Source organism: Palaemon carinicauda, chromosome 30 (assembly GCF_036898095.1).
Source record: "Palaemon carinicauda isolate YSFRI2023 chromosome 30, ASM3689809v2, whole genome shotgun sequence".
Lineage (NCBI taxonomy): Eukaryota > Metazoa > Arthropoda > Malacostraca > Decapoda > Palaemonidae > Palaemon > Palaemon carinicauda.
In genome coordinates, this window is record NC_090754.1 from 85,343,587 (window position 1) to 85,366,701 (window position 23,115).

A 23,115-nucleotide genomic window follows, 5' to 3' on the forward strand; every position below is an offset into this window, starting at 1 on the left:
CTCTGCGACACCAGCACGGGACTCCCACGCCCATGGATTCCTACCTCCTGTAGAAGGAAGATCTTCGACGTCATCCATGGATTATCACACCCCTCAGTTCGCACTACAGTCCGTCTACTATCCGAGAAATTCATCTGGCCAGGGATTAAGAAAGACATCCGTGAGTGGGCGAGAGCCTGCATTAACTGCCAGACGAGTAAGGTCAACCGCCATACTGAATCGAGAGTCGGCAATTTTCCCCAACCCAAGAGACAATTCGGACACATCCACGTGAAAGTCGTGGGATCTCTGCCGCCTTCAGGTTCAGCAAGATACCTCCTGATGATTGTCAACCGCTCCACTAGAGGGTTAGAAGCAACTCCGATGTCCAAAGAAATCACCCATGCCTGCGCCAAAGCTCTCCTGTCGAGTTGGATCAGCCGCTTCAGTGTCCTTGATGATATCACGACGGACCGAGGTTCTGCCTTCTTGTCAGAGATCTGGCTCTCTCTGGCAAACCTGATGGGAATGACATTCCACAACACCATGGCATACAACCCTGCAGAAAACGGCAGGGTCGAGAGAACTCATCGTACTCTCAAGGCAGCCCTGATGGCGAGATGTACAGACGAAGATTGGATAGCGCAACTCCCATGGGTCCTCCTTGGCCTTCGCACCACAGCCCGGGCAGACGGCGAACCTTCCCCTACAGAGAAGGTCTACGGCGAGGTGCTTACAGTCCCTGGCAAGTTCTTCCCTGCAACTACCGACAACACCAAGCTGGATAACCGGAGAGAGATCGCTGGGAAGTTCAGACCATGCCTGAAAACATACAAGGACAAGTCAGACACTTCATACCCAAGAACCTAGACGACTGCGACTACGTCATTATCTGGGTCGATGCTCACCGCAAACCCCTGACTAGACCTAATCGCGGCCCTTACAAGGTCATCAGAAGAACAGCCAAATCTTTCCTCTTGAAAATCCACGGTCTAGAAGATTGGGTGACGATCGACCGATTAAAACCAGCGTTCCTTGAAAGCAACAAGAAGATCACCACGGGCCCTGGTAGATGCAGGATTCCGCCTCAGAACAAATCATCCACCAAGCGGGAGAAAACCATGCAATGACAGGGGAAAACGATTCCTCCAAAGCAGAGCAACCTTCCCTTCCGTTCAAGCACCAGAGGGGAACTACGTCGCCCTCCATAATACAAGGATTAATCGCATCAACCATCTCCGATGCCCGCTGTCTGAGGGGGTTGAGTACTTATAAGGCCATCGTCTTACCCGTCGTGTTTCCTCCCCCTGGACTCTCTTCTGATAATTGTAACTTTATTTTCTCTTACTCGATAGACTCTGTCTATCAAAAGTTTCCTTTTCGTGGACCTAGAAAGGAGTCTCCCTACCGGGGCCTTTTCTCTGTTGTCATGTCTGTCAACCTCTCCCTTTTTCCCCTGTAACTTGCCTAGTGGCAGCAAGAGGGACCTGTCCCTCATTCAGTTATACGGGCATTGACTTGGAATCTGCACGTGGGATGCATGGTATCTTATCATTACCCCCACCTGGGAACCAAACCAATATCCTAGGCCTCTGAATGAGGATAAGCAGTTTACTCGAAACTACCTCTACTTTTTGGCCTTACATTAATTAGCTTCGGCTATCTAAATCTAACGTAGATTAAACTATTAAATTTTAAAGTAATAAAATCTCCTTTTGATTGAATCCCTTTCTCTCTAACGTTAATTACTCTTACCCTATTCACGTTGCAAATTCATTTATACAAATATAAATCATTCTCATTCAAATTACATTTTTTTACGGGCTGCCCAGCGGCAAGAGCCCGTGTCTTACAAAAGGTAAGGCAATCTACACATACACACACACTCACACATTCAGTTAATTGTCAGTCTCTCTCCACTCGTCTTGTTGTCCTGACAAGTCAAAACAGAAATAGAATTATCCCTCTTTACAAATCGTTAAACCACCTACTGCATCCTATTGAAATGAGGTTATCAAATTCTGATTTGCTTGCAAGGGTAAACAAAAAACTCAAGCTCAATGAAGATAAAATAGAAATGTATTTTTTTGGAAATGAAAAAGATGTAAAAAGAATCGAATTCTTCCAAAGAATTGAAATAGGTCAATCGATCATTGACCTAAAGAAATCCGTCAGAAATCTTGGAGTAATCATGGATGATAGACTGACAATGAATGAAAATATAAATAATATGGTAAGAAATTGTAACTATCACATTAAAAACATAGCATTTATCAGTAAATACTTAAATGAAAAATCTATGGCCATACTTATTAATCACCGCATATTTTCAAGAATTGATTACTGCAACTCACTGTTCTATGACTTACCAAATTATCAGCTGAAGAAAATTCAGGTAGTACAAAACAGAGCCGCTAGATTAATAAAAGGACTACACAATAGGGATAGTATTACCCCTGCACTAATTAGATTACACTAGCTGTCGGTAAAGGCGAGAATTGAATACAAGCTACTCTTACTAACGTTTAAGATACTGAACCAAAATATCTAAAAGAATGCCTGAACAAACTAGAACTAGAAAAAAAATGTTACCATAAGACACATGAGTGACAAACATAGACTATCTGAACCAAGAACAAATAGTAAATTTGGTGAAAGCACTTTTAGCTACTGTGCGCCTAGACATCATAATAAACTGCCAACTGAAATGAAGGACCTAAAGGGAGCAATTGAATTTAAGAAGACACTAAAGACTACTTTTTACAAGATCATATGATTTGGAAGATTCTACAATCAAGGAATTGTATAAGTTATAATGAAAATGTTTCGTTAGATGATTGATATGGACCCGCCCGAGAAGTAGTTCACTCGACTTTAGTGGAGGGTTGGATTTAAACCCAAAGCAAGTAACAAGTAACAATAGGCCTACTACGAGTGATCACTCACATAGTGGCTTACAGATCCGTACCATAATGTCAATACAAATAAAGCTATTTGAATCAATATTGAGCCTAGTCAAACAGTTATTGAAACGAGAAATCTTTATAAATGGTCTTTAAACCATTTGTAAGTGAAACGTTACATCAAGTAACAGCATATGACGGGAAATGCAGTTAATATTGCAGACTATTCGTTTGTTATAAATCTCGAATCAGCTGATAAGGAAGAAATAGAATAGATATTCAATTTAGGTATTTCAATGAAAACATTATATATTTTTTCTTTTATTTGTTATGTAAATATTAATTAATTATTTCCTTTCATTAGATATTAATTCCACTTCAAGATAGATTTAGCTATGCCCTAAATGAAGAATTGTTTTGTATAATATGTGCAGTAATGAATCTATACAAGAATCCCAGAATTCTTGTGTATAATCATCAATATGATATTCATGACCAACAATCTATTTGTTTATAAAAAAAAAAAATACTATTAGATAAAGATAGATATTTTGCATCGGGTATGGCATCTATGTAAAAGTAACTTACATTTTCATATTAAAAATAAACACCAAAAAGAAAAAAATATATTATCAGTGAATATCAAAGCTAGAAGCCTCTATAGAAAAGGATATATGAGAATTAAAAGTAGTAAGAAATCTCTTAATGGAAAGGGACGGATGACAATGTAAGTATAGGGGATAAATTAAATAGCAGCCGATAGTTCTATTTACGTATAGATATTCACATTACTTAATTTACTTTATGTGGTGCTTTTCTGGTCCTTATACAGCAGGTGAACCCTACTCTACTGGAACTCCACAGTTTATGCCAAGTCTCTCTCTCTCTCTCTCTCTCTCTCTCTCTCTCTCTCTCTCTCTCTCTCTCTCTCTCTCTCTCTGGCGCAATATATATATATATATATATATATATATATATATATATATATATATATATATATATATATATATATATATATATATATATATATATATATATATATATATATATATATATATAATTTTTAAATGTCTCAGAAGCAGATCTTCTGAAAGCTATTTAACTTTTATGGTTTTAAAATGAATTTCCTGTTATGATTTATTTAGAACCAATTATATCTGCGCCAATAACCAGAAATACCAAAAATCAATCAATGTATTCAGTCCAGCTCTGACACATTGGACCGGTAGGTCTATATCCCTTTAAATTATGCTTACATTGTTCGGCATGAGGAGTACTAGCAGCATAATTCCCCAGCAGAGATAATTCATCGCATTATTGTTTATGAACGAAATGTTTGCGTGCACTCAAGATGTGAACGAGGGGTTTGAAAAGAAAAGAAAAAAGTACCATATACTCCACACTAAAGTCTAAAATGTTAGGATATAATAGTTTTAAATACTTAATCGTATTTTTTTCTGCAATGTTATTTTGTTTCTATGTTGGTATGCTGTTACAAAAGCTGAAGAAGGAAGCTATGTGTACTAAAAAAAAATCCCATTTTAAATACTTATATGCTGAATACTCTAATATATGTATTATAAATTACTGTCAGTGATATTTGAAATATTGGAATGGCACGTTGTCCGTTATTAGCAAACTACAGAATTGACCAGACCAGACAGCTGCAAATCAACCCGTGACGTACGTAAACACTTGAAAATTAATTAGTATCCATATACAAATGTCCGTTGTGCACTCTAATACTATATCATTGACTCAGACAGCAGAGGAAATAATTCAAGTTATGTGGAAAAGTAGTTCATTTAACTACAGGACTAATCATAACAAATATGTCAAAGTAATAATAACCAGCTGAAAGGCAAAATTGTTTTGAAAACGAGTACCCGAGTCATCATAATCACATTGTTCATATACTATTACTCGGTGGCAAAATTTCTCCTTAGGATATCATTCAATAAATAAATACATACAGAATAGTAATTCATTGTCAATTTTATTGATACGTCAATGCAACTTTAACTTTAGGCGATCTGATCTAAACGCCCACCACAGTAGCGTAACCTTCGTCCGCCATATTGCAACACCCCTCGCTCTTCACGGGATTTTGCGAGATTTTGAGGTACACCTATGCTATTTTCATTATGTGGCGCATGTGTTCAATAAGCAATGTAATTCATATTGTTAAGAGTCATTTTTATGGAAAATATAACCTGTCGAAATTGCTATTTGAGCAAACTTAATCTCGAGGGGCGGGAAAGACGGTTGATAGGGAATAGATTTGAATAAGCGATGATGATGTTATCAATGACAACCATGGGGATTCAAAACATTGCAACAGTGTTATTTCTATTAATGATTGCAATACATTTCCTTTATTTTACATACAATCCCATAGTTGCAATTCAATCTTAGATGATTCGTAACCTTTCCGAAATTCCGTTAGCGTAATTTCCTTGGCCATAGCTAACTTAATTGGATATAGCGGTCTTAAACTATCTGACAGTTTTGTCATTAACAAAAATATTTCCATTATTTTATATATATTTCAATACCGCTTGGTTATTGTTTGAGAAAGATTTTAACCAAGCTTCGATTGAGTAGGTGATTACCGGTAGGCTACATACCATAGCCTTAATTTACCCTAACCAACACTGCAGCCTTGTCTGTAAGGTAGGTTAGTTACCTGCATTGTCCCAATGATTTAAGAGTAATAATTTGTCAAGGTCAGGTTTTGTAAATAACAATTGGTATAAGAGTAGAAAAATTATTCCGTTTAAGGGGGGTGTGCATGCATGAGAGCGGCCATCTGTATGTACGATGACAGCCGACTAAAAGTATGGCAGTGTAAGGTGGGGTGTTATTAAACCCCGTTAGGTAAGTAAGGACATGGCTTTTACGTTAGGTGGGGAAGTGTTAGTTAGTTGGTGTCCATTTTCTATTCACGCTGGAGGAACTGGCCGCTAATATACTAAGGCTCTGGCATTTTGCTTTACACAATCTTGTTCTTTCTTATTGATTTTCTCCCATGCAACCTTTCCCCGAGATACTCCATTGTCACATAAAAAAAAAATTATTTATTTACTTAATCTTCACTTAATAATGGAAATCAATAATAGTATGCAAGGTTTAGGTGTTGTTGTAAATGAGGTCAGGTTAGGTAGGGGCTCCTTAGGTTAGATCATATCCTACTTAATTTTCATACAATCCTAATACTTTGCGGATATCAGTCTTTGCAAAAATGGGAAGAATGTTTGGTTCTCTTATTAAGGAAAGATTCAGTAATTGATATTCTCTACAAGATAACAAGTAAAAAAAATGAGTCATATGGAAAAATGTCAATTGGAAAGAGAGATTGTATAAATAGAAATAACTAGAGTGGAAGTAATGACAGATGAAGTTGTAAATTTTTACCGTTTTCGTATCATTGTCAATACTGTTATTGTTGCGTTTTTTGGAGTAATGTGTATTAGACAAAATAAGAAATTGGATAAGTATATATGGTTTGGGTCGATAATTATTGAATAGAAAATAACATTGTTCCAACACAGAATACTTACCTCGAACTACTTTCTTAGGAGTATCTGGGATCTCCTCCCAACCGACCAGAGTTTTGTGTAGTTTACCCTAGTCCCGTTTTCTATGAGGGGTAACCTCAGGTGGAGTGGAACCTGCCCTGAGGCTATCCCCCAGGTCAGAGAGCATGCTTGCTCAGGTCTCGATCTCCAGTAAGTTCTCTGGTCGCGTCGTGATAACATCTCGACGCTCTCTCCTTACCCAGTGCGACCCTGTGTCCCCAACCCCCCCTTTTGTGTCTTTCACGGTCCCCACGTGGACCCTTTATTATTATTATTATTATTACTATCCTAGCTACAGCCCTTTTTGGAAAAGCAAGATGCTTTAAGCCCAGGGGCTCCAATAAGAAAAATAGCCCAGTGAGGGAATGAAATAAGGAAATAAATAGCTGAAGAGAACAAATTAACAATAAATCATCTTTCCTACCCTTATCCTCTGTGTTCGTCGTGTAGGGGCAGCTTATGTTCTCCTACAGCCACGTGTCTGGAGTGCGAGTCCTGGAACGAGGTGCAGTGGGTCGCTTCGGCACTAAGAAGAAGAATGCGTCCAAGAGGTCTCATAGGAAGACGAGCCTCTCCTCGCCGCTTACTTCTCCCGATGCCTCGTCGAATGGAGCTTCTTTATACAGCCATCTTCCCCTACCCAGAGTAGGGGACGAGGGAAGTCAGTTGTGGGGAAGTGCCCATTGCTCTTCCCCAGGAGTCGGAGTGGGTGGGGTATAGCACCAAGAAGAAGTAGGCGACGGAGAGGTCGCCTAAGAAGACTAGCTCCCCTTCCCCCCTTGCTTCGCCGGGCGTCTCGTCTGACAGAGCTTCCCTACCACCCTCCCCTACCCAGAGTAGGGGACGAGGTAAGTCCGTTGTGGGGAAGAGGGCCGCGGCCCTTCCCCAAGAGTCTGATCTTCAGGATAGTGGGGTTTTGGCGTCGTTCCAGACGAGTGAGGGGCTTGAGGGAGGGGCAGGAGTGTGTTGGGAGACGGAGTCCTGGTGCAAGCAGGCCACGTCTCCTCTGATGACCCCATGTGGGGGAAAAATGTCCCTAATTCTTCTCCAGCCTCTTTGGCGTGTTTTTCAGTCACTTCTGCAGCCGAGGACGTCGCCGAGAAGGAGCCTCCCAAGACGGGGCGCTGAGGAAGCTCAGCAGCGGCACCCGACGGAGGGACTCATCATGGCAGGTTCCAGTCGACAGGCGTAAGTCCGCGAAGGGTCCGGCTCCATCCGCACAGCAGAGAGAGTCGCCCCTTCGGTCTGGCAGTCGAGTCCTGACCTCCAAAGGCCACCTAGCTCGGCACGAGTGCAGTGGACCCCGTTCCGACGGTGATGCCCGCCCTTCGACGTGAACCCCGGCAACCCTACAGCTGACTCTGGCAGACCGGCATAAGTCCTCCAAAGGCCACCTAGCTCGGCACGAGCGCAGTGGACCCAGGACGGAGGCCTCCGTTCCGACGGTGATGCCCGTCCTTCGACGTGAACCCGGCAACCCTACAGCAGGCTCTGGCAGACCGGCATAAGTCCGCAAGGGTTCCGACTCCTTCCGCCCAGCGGAGAGTCGCCCCTTCGGTCTGGCAGCCGTGTCCCAGCCTCCAAGACTTCGACAGCCAGGTCTTGGTCGACAGGCATAAGCCCACGAAGGCTCCGACTTCTCCCGCCAGCGGAGAGAGTCGCCCCTTTGGACTGGCAGCCTTGTTCCGGCCTCCGGTCCTTCGATGGCCAGCCATGAACGAAGGAACCAACCAGCCAGCACGGGGAAGCCCGTGGCTCCATGGATATCCGCAGGAGCTCCATCCTTCCAGCGGAGGTAGCCGCTGGATCGACCCGGCAGCATGGCATCCATACCCGGTACCACGACTGCTCCATTCAGGCTTCGTGGTCAACCGCTGGTATGCCAGGGTACTCACACCCCACGGAGTCCCAGGGAGGGGGTAGACCCATGACGGCTACCTCTGTCCCAGTGGCTTCATCCGTGATGGAGGTAGCCGCTCCATCGTCCTGGCCAGCCCCATCCAAGCATTGGAGGTGGCCACTGACACACCCATGATGGCTCCCTCCGCCCCGGCGGCTCCATCCGTGATGGAGCCAGCCGTGCCATCATCCTGGTCAGCCCCATCCAAGCATTGGAGGTGGCCGCTGACACACCCGTGACGGCTCCATCCGTGATGGAGCCAGCCGTGCCATCGTCCTGGCCAGCCCCATCCAAGCATTGGAGGTGGCCGCTGACACACCCATGATGGCTACCTCCGTCCCGGCGGCTCCATCCGTTATAGAGCCAGCCGTGCCATAGTCCTAGTCAGCCCCATCCAAGCATTGGAGGTGGCCGCTGACACTCCCATGACGGCTACCTCCGTCCCGGCGGCTCCATCCGCGATGGAGCCAGCCGTGCCATCGTCCCGGCCAGCCCCGTCCAAGCATCGGAGGTGGCCGCTGACATGGCAGGGTACTTAAACCCCACGGATCTCCCCGGGAAGGAGTAGACCCATGACGGGTACCTCCGTCCCAGTGGCTTCATCCGTGATGGAGATAGATGCTCCATCGTTCTGGCCAGCCCCATCCAAGCATTGGAGGTGGCCACTGACACACCCATGATGGCTACCTCCGTCCCGGCGGCTCCATCCGTGATAGAGCCAGCTGTGCCATAGTCCTAGTCAGCCCCATCCAAGCATTGGAGGTGGCCGCTGACACTCCCATGACGGCTACCTCCGTCCCGGCGGCTCCATCCGCGATGGAGCCAGCTGTGCCATCGTCCCGGCCAGCCCCGTCCAAGCATCGGAGGTGGCCGCTGACATGGCAGGGTACTTAAACCCCACGGATCTCCCCGGGAGGGAGTAGACCCATGACGGGTACCTCCGTCCCAGTGGCTTCATCCGTGATGGAGATAGACGCTCCATCGTCCCGGCCAGCCCCATCCAAGCATTGGAGGTGGCCGCTGACACACCCATGACGGATACCTCTGTTCCGGCGGCTCCATCCGTGAGGGGGCCAGCCGTGCCATTGTCCCGGCCAGCCCCATCCAAGCATCAGAAGAGGCCGCTGACATGGCAGGGTACTTAAACCCCACGGGTTTCCCCGGGAGGGGGTAGGCCCATGACGGCCCCATCCGTGACGAAGGCAGAGGGGTTTTTCCCCGAGCGGGTCGAACGGGGCTATTGCCTCTCCAGTGCCTGCCTCAGTGGCCGCTGGAGAGGGAGCCCCGCACCTTTGCCCAGTGCCTCTTCGGCTCCGTCCGCCCTTTGGATGTAGAAGTTGGCACACGTAATCTTTCCCTTGCCTTGCCCCCCGTAGGGGAGCTTCGACTCCTCAGTTAATCTTCAGACCCTCCTACTCAGACTCCAGGAGAGGGCGTTTAGGCCGCGGCTCTCGAAGGAGTTAGGAGGGGAGGCCCCCCTACTCCTGCTGGCGCCTCAGGTGGGGGGATGCCTCAAACGATATTGGCAAGCATGGCGGGGCCACGGAGCGGATCCGGGGACCGTAGCAGTACTAAAGGAGGGGTATAAGCTTCCCTTCCTAGCGGACCTCCACCTCGGATCCCAGATCCACAGGGGGAATGGTTGGCATCCAGAGACCCCTGGAGAGTAGCAATATTGCAGGAAGAAGGCTCGGCAATGCTGGCGAAAGGGGCAGTAGAACCAGTCGAAAACCGAGTCCAGGGTTCTACAACAGGCTCTTCCTGGTGGAGAAGGCGGCAGGGTTCTGGGGACCTTTCAGACCTCAACAATTCGTGTACAACACCGGCTTCAAGATGGACACTCCAAAGTCAGTCCTAGTGACCTTGAAGGAGGAGGACTGCTGAGGTCCATAGGCCTCGAAGCCGTCTGCTTCCAGGTCCCTGTTCATGCCTTCAACAGGAGGTTCTTAAGGGAAAATGGAGTACCAAAACATGGCAGTTCAAAACCCTATGCTTCAGACTGTCGACAGTCCTCAGGGCTTCACGAAGGACGTCCTCCAGATTCGGTTCTTAGGTGACTGGTTGTTGCTTTCAGTCCCAGAGGAAGTACTGAGGGAGCAAGACGAGAAACTCCTGCAGTTCTACAACGTCTTGAGTATCATCATCAACCTGGAGAAGTCCCGGCTGATTTCCTCCACCAGGACGACATACCTAGGGTTGGTTCTAGACTCCCGAATGGCGAGGTCTTTCCCCTCCGCGGAGAAACTGGACACCCTGAAACAGATACTCTGGCCCTTCCTGTCGGGCCAACCCAGGAGAGCCAAGGTCTGGCGAAGACTGATAGGACTCCCCGCACTAGATAGTCCTGGTGTCCCCAGAGACGAAGGAAGTCCTGGGGTGGTAGCAATCGGAACGAACACCCTCAAGGGAATGCCCTTTTCTACCTTCCCTCCGGAGATGCTTCTGTTCACTGACGTATCCAAGGAGAGCTGGGGTGCTCATCTTCTCGACAAAATGGCAAAAGGTAAATGGGAAGTCGAGGGGACGAACCTGCACATATACGTGCTGGACATGAGGATCGTACAAAGAGCGGGCCTAGAGATCATCCATCTACCCCAGGGAAGCTCCGTGGTTCCAGGGTGCGACAACGCCACGGTGGTGGCCTACGTGAAAGAGCAAGGAGGACTGAAGTCGAAGGAACGGTGCAATCTCACGATGGTGTTCTTCGAATGGGCTGAAGTGGAACAAATTCATTTTTCAGCCAGGTTCTCTCCGGGGAAGAGGAACGTCCTGGCCGATGGCCTCAACTGGAAGGGTCGAGTGGTAGGGCCCGAGTGGTCCCTACACCCAGAAGTGGTCTAAACCCTCTCCCTGAAGTGGGGCTCCCCGGGGTTCGCCTCTTCGCCACGAGACTAAACGCACAGCTCCCCGTGTTTTATTTTCCTGTGCCAGATCCAGCAGCAACATTCAAGGACGCCTTCCAATGAGACGGACGGCCAACCGGTGGGTGACTTTGGTAGCGCCCTGGTGGCCAGAGAGGGAGTGATTCGCAGATCTAAAGGAACTGGCATGCCTTACACCTGGGACACTTCCAGACAGACCAGACCTTCTCCGGCAGCCTCACTTCCAGAGGCTCCACGAAAACCCTTGGTCCCTCCTTCACGCGTGGAGGTTATCGAGCGTCTGCTAAAAAAGGTAGGAGTTCCGTCGAGGACAGCATCAAGGATGACAGGGTACCTGAGGCGTTCGTTAGTCGAGGTATACCAGGCGTAGTGGGCTACCTTTTCTAAGAGGTGCTCCTCGAAGAACATCAGGGCGTTAGGGGCCTCCATTCACGAGATAGCAGACTTCCTGGTCTATCTCAGGGACGAAGTGGGCATGTCCATCCCAAGTCTTCCTCCTGAAGGACATAGACCTGGGTGCCTCCAGGTAGATCTCAACGCTTTTCAAGAGCTTCGAGCAGTCGTTTTTCCCCCAAGCCGTTGGAGTGCCCCAGGGGGATGTGGCTAGGGTACTTGAAGTTGATTTTGGTACCTCCCTTTGAGCCTGTAAAAGACATTCTAGACAAGGAGCGCACCCTCAAGGCAGTCTTTCGTTTAGCTCTGGCATCAGCAAAGAGTAGGTGAGATTCCTGGCCTGTCGTACGAGATCTCACACTCGAAGGGCTGGCGAGATACTACTTTCAGATTCTTACCCTCCTTCGTAGCCAAGACTCAGAATCCAGTTGTTTGGGACCCCAAAATAGAATTGTTCCCAGTGCCAGCTATTCCTCGCTCGGACAACCCGAGGGACTTGCAGTATGGCAGTTATTAGAAAGGACAGCTAGTCTTCATCCCGAGATCAAGAGTCTGTTCATTTTCCTCGGGACTGTGAAGGAGCCAGTCTCCAAGAACACTTTCTTTTTCGGGATAAGGCAAGTGATCGTCAGGCCCTACAGTAGTGCAGGGGTCCCCTTTCCAGGAAAGCCCAGACCCCACAACATTAGGAGTTTAAATGCTTCTTTGGCATTTGAGAAGAACATGGCAGTGGGCCTGAGGGGAGGTACTTGGTCTAACCAGTTGACCTTTACGGCTCACTGCTTGGAGGACTACTCGAGAAAGTCCCTGGGCGGGTTCTCGCGCGGTCCCGTCATTTCCGCGCTCCAAATGGTTTAAGGGTGTAGCCCCAGTGGTAACTGCGGGTAGCGAGTCCAAGAGACAGGTTCCTTCCTGAGCCCCCTTGTTCTTCCTTCCCCTATTCCCTTACCGGAAATGGCTCGGGTAGCCCCCCTGAAACTGCCATGGGATACACTATCATTGGAAGGACATGTCTCCTAGGATTCTTGCAGAAGTGAGTTACATAGACACTAAGATGGTTTTTTGCGTAGTTTTCCCTTTTTTCTCGTGTTTTCTTTGAGGTCAGCAGAACCTAGTCTCCTACCTAGGTTCCTCTTCTATTCTCGTCACGGTCTCTAGGTCCTGAAGGACACTCCCACCTCCTAAGGTATAAGTCTCCTAAGAAAGTAGTTCGAGGTAAGTATTCTGTGTTGGAACAAATCACAAATTTTAAGTAATTTGTATTTTTCCTAACAATACTTACCTCTAACTACTTTCGGGTAATGACCCGCCCATCCTACCCTGAGTGCCTTGCTGGACTTCATAGATACCTAAGCTATCAAGAACTTACTGGAGATCGAGACCTGAGCAAGCATGCTCTCTGACCTGGGGGATAGCCTCAGGGCATGTTCCACTCCACCTGAGGTTACCCCTCATAGAAAACGGGGGTAAACTACACAAAACTCTGGTCGGTTGGGAGGAGATCCCAGATATTGTTGCGTTTTTTGGAGTAATGTGTATTAGACAAAATAAGAAATTGGATAAGTATGTATGGTTTGGGTCGATAATTATTGAATAGAAAATAACAATTGGTTCTAGTACACTTTGAGCTGAGGGCAGATGTGGACTTTTTCCTTCAATCATTTGCATCTTGTTCTTAATATGGTATGGGTAATAAACCTAGCATAATTATATAAATATTACATTGAAAGGATTTTGTAATGCTAGGACATTGTATGCAGTCAGGAAGGAGGGGGGGGGGGGGGGTATTAATTGTAAGGCCTTCAAACCCCCCCCCCCCCCCCCCTCCCCGCCCCATTAAGTAAATAAGGAAGGAACCCCGGCACCCTAAGTTAGGTTAGTTGGGCATGTTGCTAGTTTTATTATTATTATTATTTATTATTATTATTATTATTATTATTATTATTATTATTATTATTATTATTCCCCTTGACCAAAGAACCTGAATTCCCTCTGGTGCTATGTTTCATTTATTCACTTCTTGAATGAAGTCCTGTATCCCTAAAATAACTCTGAAGGAAAGATTCTTTTGATGAACACTATTATAATGCATAAGTATACTTCTTGCAATGTCCAAAATCTAACCCTAGTCTAAACTGAAATTTTACCAAGGTAATTAGTAAACAAACAAAAAAAGCATGCAGTGGTAATTATGATACAGATATAGTTTATTTCTTAACATAACTCGAGATATGATTCATTATAAAGGCATTGTTATTAGACCTTTACCTCTCTCAAGACCTTCAGCCTTGTACAGTATTAAAATTATGGCAGTAACAGTTACACTGGTACTTCTTAACCTAACTTTGGCTGTTGGATATTTTTTGCCGCAGGGGGCTTTAGTCTTTTTGGCACCCAACTTACCAACCAATGTTAATAGATGTGAATATGGCACATTTAAGGATACTTAGGCCCTTAACAGAATTCAGGCTCAGTTATTGACGGAGATACCTCACCCTTGAACACCCAACCATGCTACCTTGAAAATCATTTCCTCCCATAATTTTTTTTTTATGTTGGTACAGGTATATTCTTACCTGTGAACCCTTCATAAATACTACTGTACTTAGCATGTATTTTGGTAGTGGTATGATCTTTTAATCCAACTGGCTTTGGTGTGTCTTGTTTGTCTCTGACCATTATTGCTGGGGCAAAATACATATTGGTTTTTGTGTTTCACACCCTACATTCTGAAGCAACTATGGGGTGTCATAGTGGTAAACAAGTTTTTGGGTGGGGAAACCCCAATATAATGATTGTACTGTACCATGCTTTAATAATAGATACAGTAGTCATAAATCATGCCAAAACCTGTTGATATGGTACAATGCTTACGTATGTTTCAGGAAACCAAAGTTATTGAGGCTAAGAAAACAGTGATAAGAAACGTGTCATGATGCTTTAACGTAAGCAAGAATGCCTGTTAGTTTGGTACCCGAATTTGTGACCCAACACAGAACCTGTCTATACATAATCCAAGTTGGAGACCTTCATCTCTTCGCTTCATGAAGCGTTGGGTGGTAATGAATAGAATATGGTTTTGTGATCCATGTGGACTCCGCAATGCTATCTAAAAAACACTGAAGCCCAGCTTGAGTGTCAGCAACTCTTCCTTAGTACTGGCAGAACTAAGAAAGAGTGTCAAGATCAGTCTTTTTTAGGCTTTGGGAAATGCTTCAAACTTTGAGGTGCTCTAGATACCAGCTCGAACTAGTGCTCACAAAGTCAGTGGTATTGATCCCACGTTAGACTCCAAAGAATCTTGCTGTCAAACAAGTAATAAAGAAATTTGTGTGTTCCAAATAACCTACACAGCCTTTTTTTTCTATTTAGGGAATGCTGTACGTATACCCACAATTTCTTCAAAACTCAAGTTTTTAACCCTGTGGTGGCAGTAACCCCTTTGGTGGCAGTTCTAGTAGTTGTGTAGCCATCCCAGTGTCCATATAAGACAGGAAATATCTTGTCTATGATAATGTGTTTGATTTAAGTCTGGAGGAAAGGTAGAATGACATGCTCTTCTCCTGCTTCTTTCCTTCCCTTCACTTGGGCTTTCCCGTAGCCAGTAACAGCCGGACCCCTCACTTAGGCTTTTCCATTCTTCACTTGGGTATGAAGTATTCATACTGTTACTTGTCCACATTTCTGAATACCTCTTATCTGACTAGACCTTTAAGAAGTAGTTCTCCCGCATCCTTCCTTTATGATGGGGTTGGTGATGGAATAAATACATAACCATTTTAGACAGCTTCTCCTCTTCGGGTGAGAAAGATTCCTTCATTGACCAAATACCAGGTATTAACCTACTAAAGTACTAGCCAGGCTCTATCAGCCTACTTTATCCCTGTGATGGCCTGCTAGGAGGTTGCTGAAGTCATCCCCCTTGCTCTTGTATGGGACCGGGCAGACTTGCATATTTCAAGGAAAAAACCAATGAACCAGTTTGGTTGAAGGGGGACTTCCTTTCCACTAATAAATGAGTCAAGAGGGGAGACCATATGAAGGTGGTGAGAGTTCCTCCTACAACAAACATGGATGGATGTATTCTTCTATCTTAATTGCTAATGAATAATATAAAAAATATGAAGCTTATTGAAATGGATACCAATACCCAGAATATATAAAAGCTCTAATGGTACAATGGATTAGTTAAGATAGCAAAATTCCCTTCTATTTCCAGAAATACTGTAAACACCTTTGATTTTTGCCTATTCCCTAACCCATACTGCAGATTCTGTTTCCACTAATACTGTATTAAAAGCTTTTTTTGGGCTCAAGCCATGGCGTCCTGATGGAAGGTTCCTTTTTGGTAGCTTCCTTGGGTATAAGACTACTAAGATATTCCCAGAGAATTTAACCACAGGTTATCACAGAATTCTAACTTCTGGAGCGAGTATCTCAAAGGTTTCCCTTTAAGACATCGTAATACAACAGGGGACGCGCATGTCTGAACGCGCCACATAGCTATCTTCACCCCGAACAGAGTTAATGCTTCGGTGTGTAAGGACTGAGAATAGCTGGGAGCCGTTCCACAGCTAATCTCACTCGTGGCTACTACTGATACTCGAGACGTAAACAAACGGACGCCATTGCTCTGATGACGTCACGCCCGTCTTCATCCTTTGTTTAGTAGCTGCCCTACTTAGACGGATTTTCCCTGTGTTAACTTTATCGTTTTGCATCTTCGCTATGTCGTTACCTTCAGCCTCGCCTTCTTCTGGAAAGTTGAGTACAAGGTTCCAGTATTGTTTAATTAAGCTCTGGCCGTAAAGTAAATATTACTTTTCGAGATAATTGCTGTTTTGTGGCAGAGCTGTGCCTCTACCGGACCCGCCATTTTATGGCGTCGTTGTTGTTATGCATGTCTTATTTAGTTAGCCACAACAACGCTTCCGGCTTTATTTACTAATCGATTACATTAGTTTATTTAGTCTTCATAGCTAGGAACTTTTATATCGTGTTTAGACGCTTTTTATCGGTCATCGGTTGACCTCATACCAGTCGGCTACTATAGCCCCCAGGCCAGGAGCCTACATACAAGCGTTCATGCATGATTTATTAGTGATCCTAGGCTAAGTTATGAAGATAGTGGCATTTTTGGGCTCAAGCCATGGCGTCCTGATGGAAGGTTCCTGTTTGGTAGCTTCCTTGGGTATAAGACTACTAAGATATTCCCAGAGAATTTAACCACAGGTTATCACAGAATTCTAACTTCTGGAGCGAGTATCTCAAAGGTTTCCCTTTAAGACATCGTAATACAACAGGGGACACGCATGTCTGGTCGTGCCACATAGCTATCTCCACCCCGAACAGAGTTAACGCTTCGGTGTGTAAGGGCTGAGAATAGCTGGGAGCCGTTCCACAGCTAATCTCACTCGTGGCTACTACTGATACTCGAGACGTAAACAAACGGACGCCATTGCTCTAATGACGTCACGAGCGTCTTTATCCTTTGTTTAGTAGCTGCCCTACTGAGACGGATTTTCCCTTGTGTGAACTTTATCGTTTTGCATCTTCGCTATGTCGTTACCTTCAGCCTCGCCTTCTTCTGGAAAGTTGAGTACAAGGTTCCAGTATTGTTTAATTAAGCTCTGACCGTAAAGTAAATATTATTTTGCGAAATAATTGATGTTTTGTGGCAGAGCTGTGCCTCTACCGGACCCGCCATTTTATGGCGTCGTTGTTGTTTTGCATGTCTTATTTAGTTAGCCACAACAACGCTTCCGGCCTTATATACTAATCGAATACATTAGTTTATTTAGTCTTCATAGCTAGGAACTTTTATTTCGTGTTTAGACGCTTTTTATCGGTCATCGATTGACCTCATACCAGTCGGCTACTATAGCCCCCAGGCCAGGAGCCTATATACAAGTGTTCATGCATGATTTATCAGTGATCCTAGACTAAGTTATGAAGATAGTGGCATTATTATTTTACAATACTTTTGACTAGTGATGCAAATGTTTTCGCCTTCAGGGACCATATAGGGGATAGGCTAGTCAGTGATTCTTACTAGCCTAACCTAACCTTAGGACCCCTATATGCTTCCTTCATCCCCTGCCTTGGCATTCCCTCTAATTAGCCTTGATCCCTTTTCTGAGTAAAGGGATTCATTGTCTAATAGAGTATTATATCGCCTCTCAGTCCTCCCTAAAGGAATGAACCCCCTTTAGGATTGCGTCTGAGAGTGAGGTTAGGCTAGCCTACCTCTATGGCTAGGATAGTCTGCGACTTTCCTGCGATAGCGATACGTCTTCTTCCTTGCCTAGTTCAGGACTTTTAGCCCTGATCTAGGTCGGGTTAGGAAGGTTTCTCTGTTCCATGCTGAAACTGTACTCTTGCACCGTTTTAGCCGATCAGCCTAATCTTAGGTTAGGGAGTGTCCTCCCTTCCCTTTGTGGCCGCTCTGGTACAGAAACCCTTCCTGGGAAGACCCCTCTCTTCTCCCTCCCCACCTATCTCTTGTATAGCCTAGCCTATGCTTAGGTTAGCTTATACTCATCTGTCCCCTGTCCTACAACTCCTCCTTAGGGTGGATGAGTAGGGCTACCCGAGCTTCCTTGTGCAGTCCGCTCTGGTACATATACCTTCATAGTGTCCTATAAGGTTAGTTCCTAGTGTAGCTCTGCATAAGGGAGTCTCCCCCCCCCCCCCATCTTGGGTGTTCCCTAGTCCTCCCTTGGGCTACCTGCTCCCGGTCCCTAGTGACCCCTGCATATGGATGATAGAGCCTGTCTCTATCATGGGTACACCCCCTCAGGGAGGGGGAGGGATGTCTGGAACCCTGAAGGTACTTCCTGCATCCTTCCCCCCCTCCCCCTGTCTCTCTATCTATCTGGGTGCCGGTCTCTTGCCGCCTCTTATGCCGGCAATACCTGCCTCTTGGTGACTTCCCTACCCTTGCCGCCAGCCCCCCGTGTTCCGAGGGACTGCCGGCTGCCGCCGGCTACTACCGGCGGCTCTCCTACTCCTATCTAATCGTCCGCTTGCCGGTCGATCTCCGGAGTGCCGGCATATACTGCCGGCAACCCGATACTACCTGTACCATCCTTACCCCAGTCACCAATCCGGCATCCTCCGGCTGCCGGAGCCGCCGCTCCCTGCCGGCGTGCCGCCGTTGTGCCGGCGGCCGCCATCCTGGTATCTAACTGACTTTTGAAAATTGTCTGTTCTAATGCCAGAATCTATGCTGGAGCGAGCTCCGGCTTGCCGGATACCCCGGAGGCGTCAAGAATACTTGCACCCCCTCTCTGTAGCTATCATAAGACTAAGATAGCCCTACCTGGCAAATAGATAAGCTGCTTTGCTTCTAAGATCAGTACCTAGTACTGCTCTATTAGTGATCATGCTGTCTCTTTGCATTCTTCTATTTCCAGCATGCTATGTGCATCTTAGCACGGCTGGTTGCCAGAAACAGTTACCCTTAATGAGACCTTCTGGCTCTTATCTGGGAACCGAATGAATTCGATCCCAACCTTGTCCTTGGCTTTCCATGGAGTTCCAATATAATGGGAATCCTAGGAAACTATATCCAATGATCTCGGTCATTTGGATTATCCCAGGACCAAGCCTATGGTAACCAGCCGGGCGAGATGCATGGAGCGTGTTCTCCTTTACTGTTTCACTCTCTATGCATCACACCTTATATAAGTTAAAATTAATGATTAATATTAACTTAATTTAAGAGCCATTCCTATGACTCCCCCATACTCATTTTCTCTTTCTTCCACAGGAGGAGCAGATGAAGTGCGATTTCGCATACTGTGCCGTGAAACGCTCCCAGTTTTACGGACATACGGCGTGCAGGACTCACGCCCCTTGCTCAGACAAGAGAGGGGATTGGAAGTTCTGGAATCCACTGGATTGTACGGTCTGCCAGGCCTACCTAGTTGAGGCCTTCCATAACCCTCCCTCAGCGGAGGTTAGAGACATTGCTCGTGAGAAACTGCGCAAGTGGGTGCGTGGTTTTCAGAGGAATGCCACTGGACCGTACCTGGCCACCGAAGAACTGAGGTCCCTGCTGTTCCCTAAGGCCTCCCCTGATTCAGTGGTTCCAAAGGAAGCAATCCCCACTGTCCAAATTACGGTGGAACCTGATGTGGTCATGGCTCAGTCCATGCACGAGTGTCGCCTAGATTCCGAAGAGGATGAACAGATCTCTGACGTCTCGGAAGACACGGAGAAGACGCTTATGGCTCAAGGAGCCGAAGAGGACGAAGACAAGGTGGAATACACCGAGTCGGAGATTGGAGCTACTCCCTCGTCCATCCCTCCGCCTACTCCTACACCGACGGATGTGTCCATTCCGTCTACCTCCTCGACCCCGGATCCTTCTTCCTCTACACAAGAACTGATCCGACTGATTAGAGCTGTCATGGACGACAGACTGAAGGAGAACCAGGAGTCCATCAGGTCTATGATTGGATCCAGAGAACCGAAGAAGATCTCGGTTAAGGATCTCCCAGCTTGCTCTCATGCCAACCCGTGGAGGTATGCAGAGCATATGGTTATTGCGACCGGCAGGATCTTTGTTAGTGACAAAATCGGCACGGTCCCGTTGGAAGATGTGGAATTCTTCCCAAGCTTCGAGGCCTACCCGGACTGTTACGTCCGGCTTCGTTCTGAACCTGCCTCGAAGGAGGAGACCGAACCTAAGGAAGAGATAGTGTTCGATCTCGCAAAGGCCCAGGCTATGCTAGCCTCCGCATTTAAGAGCAGGGGCTTTACCTGCTCTAAGCTTCCTGCCTTGAGCAAGAAGCATCCTACTTATGTCGCTCCCGACACTGCGATTCTTCCATTTTTGGAAAAGGCCTTGGCTGCATGCCTTAAGGCGGCGGAAGAAGGGAAACCCTGCCCTGCACTGGAGGAGTGCAGACCCTTCTCCATCGTAACGCCCCCTGACACTAGACAATGGAAAGATGTCCAACATACTTTCGTTGTGGGTAGGCTCGATCCTGACGTTGCCGGACGTCAGTTTAATGAAGACCTCCCTAAGCTCAATGATCACCTCCTTCGCCGGGAACAAGACACGAAGGAGAGGCTTGCAGCGTCTCTTTCTCATCAAGTCCAACTTGAAGTTATGGCCTGTGACACAGCAGTACCCGATCACTACATGGTACTGGCCAAATCCCACTTACTGACGGTAATGAAGGACTTGTACCATTTCATAAAGGCTCGTAGAGCCTGTCGTGAATTCGTGTTTGTCGGTGCCACCGTGAAACACGAACCCCGGAGGCTGATTTCCTCCAACATCTGGGGAAAGCACCTGTTTCCTTCGGACCTTGTCAAGGAAATAACGGACAGAGCCGCCACGGAGAATAGGAACCTTCTCCACAAGTGGGGCATGTCCAGGAAAAGGAAAACCTCTCAGGACGATGGACCTCAGCCTAAGAGGAAACCTCAGAAACCGAAACCCCAGCAACGTCAACAAAGACGTCAGTTTCCGGGACCCGCTACCTCCCAAGTGGTTGCCCAACCACAACAGACCTTTCAATTGGTCCCCCAACCGGTGTTGTCACAGTCACCGGTCTTCACCCCTGCCTTTGAACAGCCATCCACTACCTTTCATGCCAGAGGTAGAGGCTCGTCCAGGGGTGCAAGCAGAGACGCCTCTCGTCGTCCCTCCAGAGGTAGAGGAGGAAAGGGAGCTAGCGGCCGAGGCAACAAGTCCTCGGGACACCAGAAGCAATGAAGTGCTTCCGGTGGGAGGAAGACTCCGCCAATTCCAGGATCGTTGGACCTTCGATCCTTGGGCACACAGCATCATCAAGAACGGTCTAGGCTGGAGTTGGGTGCAACCACCCCCAATCTTCCAGCGGTTCTTCCAACAATCGACCCCCATTCTGGAAGAATATGTTCTAGACCTCTTGAACAAGAAGGTGATAAGGAAGGTAAAGTCCACCAGGTTCCAAGGGAGACTGTTTTGTGTTCCCAAGAAGGACTCAGACAAGCTCAGAGTCATTCTGGACTTATCCCCCCTCAACAAGTTCATAGAGAACAACAAATTCAAGATGCTGACGCTTCAACAAATAAGGACCCTTCTGCCTCAAGGTTCCTACACGGTCTCTATAGACCTGGCGGATGCCTATTGGCACATTCCAATGAACCATCACGCTTCCTCCTACCTAGGATTTCGACTCCAAAGGAAAAGCTACGCCTTCCGGGCCATGCCATTCGGCCTCAATGTGGCCCCTCGGATCTTCACGAAGCTGGCAGACGCCATAGTACAACAGCTCCGCCTAAGAAACGTCCAGGTGATGGCCTACCTCGACGACTGGCTAGTCTGGGCTCCATCGCCCGAAGAGTGTACAAAGTCTTGCGACGAAGTTACCCAGTACCTAGAACACCTGGGATTCAAGATCAACGAGAAGAAATCTCGCCTCTCTCCAGCTCAGAAGTTTCAGTGGCTGGGAATCCACTGGAATCTTCAGTCACACCGCCTTTCCATCCCCCAGAAGAAAAGGAAGGAAATAGCAGGGTCTGTCAAGCGACTACTGAAATCCAAACGCATTTCAAGACGACAGCAGGAACGAGTTCTAGGCTCTCTACAATTCGCCTCAGTGACAAACCCAGTGCTTCGTGCACAGCTAAAGGATGCCGCGGGAGTCTGGAGACGCTCGGCATCCATCGCTCGAAGAGACCTCAAGAGACGGCTTCCAAACAGACTTCGACGCCTCCTAAAGCCGTGGTCGGAAGCAATGGCCCTGAAAAGGTCCATTCCTCTCCAACACCCTCCTCCTTCACTCAACATCCACACGGATGCCTCACTGGAGGGCTGGGGAGGTCACTCCCACCTGAAACAAGCTCAAGGGACCTGGTCTCCACTATTCAAGACGTTCCACATAAACATCTTGGAGGCCATGGCGGTCCTTCTTACTCTGAAGAAGCTATCCCCGCCGCCCTCGATCCACATCCGTCTAACCCTAGACAACTCGGTGGTAGTTCGTTGTCTCAATCGCCAAGGCTCAAGATCGCCCCAGATAAATCAGGTGCTTCTCCCAATCTTCCGTCTGGCGGAGAAGAAGAAGTGGCACCTGTCTGCAGTTCACCTACAAGGATTCCGCAACGTGACAGCGGATGCTCTATCTCGGACAAACCCGATAGAGTCGGAATGGTCTCTAGACGCAAGATCATTCTCCTTCATCTCTCATCAAGTCCCAGAACTTCAGATAGATCTCTTTGCAACGAGCGACAACAATCAACTTCCTCTGTACGTAGCCCCGTACGAGGACCCCAAGGCAGAAGCGGTGGACGCCATGTCACTGGACTGGAACAGATGGTCCAAGATATACCTGTTCCCTCCCACCAACCTTCTGTTGAAAGTCCTCTCCAAACTGAGAACCTTCAAAGGGACAGCGGCCCTAGTGGCTCCCAAGTGGCCCCGGAGCAACTGGTACCCCCCTGGTCCTGGAGCTGCAGCCCAAGCTGATCCCTCTCCCGGG